The sequence below is a fragment of the Macaca mulatta genome, chromosome 8 (assembly GCF_049350105.2).
Source record: "Macaca mulatta isolate MMU2019108-1 chromosome 8, T2T-MMU8v2.0, whole genome shotgun sequence".
NCBI classification, from domain to species: Eukaryota; Metazoa; Chordata; class Mammalia; order Primates; family Cercopithecidae; genus Macaca; species Macaca mulatta.
Genome location: NC_133413.1, coordinates 133,709,366 through 133,714,799, shown reverse-complemented (window position 1 = coordinate 133,714,799; position 5,434 = coordinate 133,709,366). Strand labels below are relative to the sequence as shown.

At 42.1% G+C, this 5,434-nt stretch overlaps 1 pseudogene; it reads right to left on the bottom strand.

Moving 5' to 3' along the window:
- Positions 1–1,958: 1,958 nt before the first annotated feature.
- Positions 1,959–4,345, bottom strand: LOC100427497 (peroxisomal multifunctional enzyme type 2-like; annotated as a pseudogene).
- Between the last annotated feature and the right edge of the window lie 1,089 nt (positions 4,346–5,434).

The following is a 5,434-nucleotide window of genomic DNA, read 5'->3' as shown; positions in this document are numbered from 1 at the left end:
TGACCAGGCTGGTCTTGAACTCCTGGCCTCAGGGAATCTGCCCGCCTCAGCCTCTCAAAGTGCTGGGATTACAGGCGTGAGCCACCGCGCCCAGCCTTTCTGCCTTTTTGATGGCATCCTCCTCTACCTTTAGCTTCATGTTGTTCTGCAGATTTGGTGTGGGGTTCTGTTCTCTTACCAGTCAATACTGTTTTCCAAGGTGGTGTTTTCTACTCGCAAGGCTTTAAATACCATCTGTATACAACTGCTCCCGAATTTCTATCTCTAGGTCATATCATTTTTCTGAACTACAAGCCCATGTATCTTGATCTTCCCCTGAAACTTGCTGCTCCTCCAAAGTTCCTTGTATCAATAAATTCCACTACCATCCATCTAAATGCTGAAACCAGAAACAGCTTCCCTCTTCCTTCTTTTTGTTTTTTTTGTTTTGTTTTGTTTTGTTTGGAGATGGAGTTTCACTCTTGTTGCCCAAGCTGGAGTGCAATGGCACAATCTCAGCTCACTGCAACCTCCGCCTCTCAGGTTCAAGCAATTCTCCTGCCTCAGCCTCCGGAGTAGCTAGGATTACAGGTGCCTGCCACCATGCCCAACTAATGTTTTTGTATTTTTAATAGAAACGGGGTTTCACCATGTTAGCCAGGCTGGTCTCGAACTCCTGACCTCAGGTGATCCACCCACCTCGGCCTCCCAAAGTGCTGGGATTACAGGCGTGAGCCACCGCGCCCGGCCTACACTTGGCCTTTTTAGTTATTTTTCTTACCTCTGGGCTCTTTGATACGCTGTTCCTTTTGTCTAGAATGCTCTTTCCTTTTCCTATACCTATCTAACCTCTATTCCTTATCCTTCATTTATCAGCATAGAAGTCACTGTCTTAGAGAAGTTTTTCTTACCTCTGGAATCTAAACAAGACTTCGTATTTTAACCTCTCATTTAATGTACAATATTCCTGCATTACATATTTCATGATTTCTAACTAGGTATTTTTTATTTTTTAAAGGTATCAAAGTGGCCTTTATTCATTTAATTTTCCTTTTAACTTTTATAAATGCTATCACAAATTCTAAAGAATCTAAAAGAGTGAAAATTTTTTATTATGAAGATGCAGATCTAAGAACAGAAGGATAACTATATGCTAGCTTATATATAGTTCCTTGCAAAAATAATGATACATTAAAAAATAGTAGAAAATAAAAATCTGGGCTGGGCGCAGTGGCTCACGCCTGTAATCCCAACACTTTGGAAGGCCAAGGCAGGTGGATCACCTGAGGTTGGGAGTTCAAGACCAGCCTGATCAACATGGAGAAACCACATCTCTACTAAAAATACGAAAATTAGCTGGGTGTGGTGGTGCATGCCTATAATGCCTGCTACTCAGGAGGCTGAGGCAGGAGAATCGCTTGAACCCAGGAGGTGGAGGTTGTGGTGAGCCAAGATTGTGCCATCGCACTCTAGCCTAGGCAACAAGAGCGAAACTCTGTCTCAAAAAAAAAAAAAAATCTGAAAAGTTATCGACATCTGAAAATGGTAAGTAACTTCCTCTGCATCTTAGTTCTGATCACTTCTGCAGAAGAATCAAGCATATTTGGGTGAAGAGAGTATTTAATTATTCTATTTTTATTAATAATATAGTGTGTCCTTCAGAACTTGGTGTAGTCTTTTTTTTTTTTTTTTCTTTTTTTGAGACTGAGTCTCACTCTGTCACCCAGAGTGGAGTGCAGTGGTGCAATCTCGGCTCACCGCAACCTCCACCTCCCGGGTTCAAGCAATTCTCCTGCCTCAGCCTCCTGAGTAGCTGGGATTACAGGCATCTGCCCCCACGTCCAGCTAATTTTTGTATTTTTAGTGGAGACAGGGTTTCACCATGTTGGTCAGGCTGGTCTCAAACTCCTGACCTCGTGATCCACCTACCTCGACCTCCCAAAGTGCTGGGATTACAGGCATGAGCCACCTGCGCCCAGTCAGAACCTGGTATAGTCTTTAAGAATCATCTGAAGTTTCTGGCTCAGCACAATGTTCCCTCTGGCCTTCAGTCTGCCAGTAACAGATGCCTTCTGAGGTTCAAGCTTGCCTAGAACTACCTCCACGAAATCTCCATCTGAAAGTATGATGATTGCATCAGCAAAACCTTTTCCAGGTTCTTGATACACTTTTCCAGAACCACTTTTCAGGTCACTTAGCGGCAATATTTCCACCTTTATTAATACGTCACTCAAATACAGCATTTACTTTCTTTGCCATCTCACACCCAACATCCTTAAGGTCGTGAACTTTTTCCTCAAATACAAGAGTATTCTGAAGTTCCTCACCTTCAGAGGGTGTCTTAGCTGAAATATCAGATGTTGGCATAAGTTTCACATATGCATTTGAAATGATATGTCTCTAGTTCCTTGGACCTTGGTTTGAAAGTGAATTCTGTTTCCTTCCTTCCACATCTCAGTTTGTCGAGTTTGCCCTGGATATACTGGTTTTGCAAAACAAGTCTTAATCATCTTGAATCTTTGACACATTATAAAACATGCCTGGCAAAAAATCTAAATGTACATAATCCATGTACACATGTCAAAACGTGCTAGGCTAGCAAAGTTAGGATCAGCGTGTGACAGATTCCAGTCTCTGCTGAGGCAGTACAAAGCAGCCGGATTGAGAGTGGTGGTATCTGTAAGTACAGCGTCAGGTGGTCTATCAGGTATGGCTACAGTTACCTTGACTTTCAGGTCCAATTTCCACCAAAGCCTCCAGAGCCAATGAGAAAGAGAACTGATTATAGTACATAAATTCCTTCTCAGAATAAGAATAGACATCCATAAGAATTACTACACCAGATCCTTTATCTAGGACATCAGCAACAACTGTTTCACATTTTCATTTTCCTGCTCTAGGAAGTGGTTTATATAACTGCATGTATTGCTCCCCATAAAGAACCTTTGCAAAGTTCCTTGAAAGCCCAGGAACTTCTGCTAATTCTCCACCCATTATAGATTTCTGATTTATGATAACTCCAAAGGCAGGCAAACAGAAGAACTCAGAGCTTCCTCCATGAACAAATTTAAAATCTTTTGGATCCTTGACTGATGCTTCCACTCCAAGGGCATACATAATAGCTTCCAGTTCTGTATAAGCAGAAGAAAATGGAGGGAGTGTATGGCCAATAGCTCCAGCAAATCCTGATGTTCCTGTAGATGTTGCATGACGGATATGATTTGTTGAAACTACTCCTTCTGAATCTATTTTACTTAGAACTACAATTACACTGCCAGTTGATTTTTGGATACCCTGAGGCTTGCGGGCATTCTCGAAGTCACACGTCTTCTTCCAGTTAGCCTTCACTGCTTCAGGAGTCACTGGCTGATTTTGTCTTACAACCACTACAAGGGTCCGGTCCCAGAATAATTTTCTAATCCATCCTGCTCCAACCTCAAACAAACCCCCATTCTCCTCACAACTCTCACGGCAAAGCTAAAGCGATGCTACATAATCCGGCTTTAGGGCTTCCACAAAATCTTCAGGCATATTTGAGTCCACCCTGATTCAGCATTAGCAGAAATAGTTTTACAGTGAATGTTGCTTTTCCTGCCTTCAACTGCAATAGAATTTGCAAGGACCAGAAGACCCAACTTTGCAGCACTATAATTTGCCTGGCCAAAGCTGCCATATATTCCTGAAGCTGATGAAGTGATAATGATCCTTCCATATTTCTGCTTCTTCATATGATCCCACACTTCCCAGGGTCACCTGGAATAAGCCCCGCAATTGAATTCTGTGGACGATATCCCAGTCCTCATCACTTATCCTAGCAAAAGAATGGTCCCTCAGAATTCCAGCATTGTTGACCACAACATCTATTCTAAAAGCATCCAGTGCTGTCTTTACAATCTTCTCTCCTGTTTTCACTGAATCATAGTTGGCCACCACTTTTCCACCTTTGTTTATTATTTCTTCAACAACCTTATCAGCAACTAAGGAGCCTTTACCAACTCCCTCTTAAATAATTCACAACAACTAGTGCTCCTTTTTCTACAAAAGCCAGGGCATGAGGCTGGACTCATGGTCTCACCACTGAGTTTCAACAGCTGGTGATACCGGTCACTGGTGTAGGGGAGGACTGTGCCCATGCCTATGCAGTGACACATACCTTGACTAGGGTTTTTTTTTTTTTTTTTTTTTTTGAGACGAAGTCTCACTCTTGTCTCCCAGGCTGGAGTGCAATGGCATGCTCTCGGCTCACTACAACCTCTGCCTCCTGGGTTCAAGTGATTCTTCTGCCTCAGCCTCCCAAGTAGCGGGGATTACAGGTGCCTGCCACCACGCCTGGCTAATTTTTGTATTTTTAGTAGAGACAGCGTTTTACATGTTGGCCAGGCTGGTCTCGAACTCCTGACCTCAGGTGATCCACCTGCCTCAGCCTCCCAACGTGCTGGGATTACAGGCGTGAGCCACTGTGCCCGGTATTTTTTAATGCTTATTTATTTAATATTGGTTTCACTAAGAGATCATAGGCTCTTTAAGGTCAGGAATGATGTTTTGTTTTCTTTTGTTTTATGATTATAGATCTAGCACCTACCACAATCAGTTCACAGTTGGCACTAAATAAGTATCAGTTGACTTAATTGCTGGATAAATAGATAAGAAGAGGATCAAGAAAGTAGAATAGAAAGATATGAGTTTAACAAGAAATGGAGGCACATATGGCTACAGTGAAGGGAAGCCCATACTTCAGAAAAGAAGAGAAGGATCTTGCTCATAATGGCTTATTTTTAAAAAGATACAAGATCATCTTGATTATATTTTTAGAAGCTGCTTCTGTTAGATTTATCTCATTCCAAGGCCGTGAAAGAACAAATTTTCAGTTTGATTTTCTCACAGTTAATTGTTTACATATTGGGTACCTTCATGAGATTGAAATCCATTTAGTTATGACTGTATATTCTAAGCTTTGCATAGTCAGTCAGCAAAATAACTGCAGAAAGGACTGAAAGGTTGTGGGAGTTTTGTTTTGTTTTCTACTAGCTCTGGGAACAAGTATAAAATACCAAGAAATATTATATTTATATATAAATACTGATAAGAGAGCATTCAGCAGTTAATTAATTAGGTTAAAAACACATGGGGCCAGGTGCAGTGACTCACACCTGTAATCCCAGCATGTTGGGAGGCTGAAGCAGGCCGATCACCTGAGGTCAGGAGTTCAAGACCAGCCTGGCCAACATGATGAAACCCCATCTCCACTAAAAATACAAAAATTAGCTAGACATGGTGGGACATGCCTGTAATTCCAGCTACTCAGGAGTTCGAACTTGGGAGGTGGAAGTTTCGGTGAGCCGAGATCGCACCACTGCACTCCAGCCTGGGCGACAGGGTGAGACTCTGTCTCAAATAAATAGATAAAATAAAATAAAAACAGATGGGTTTTTGCTGGACACAGTGGCTCATGCCT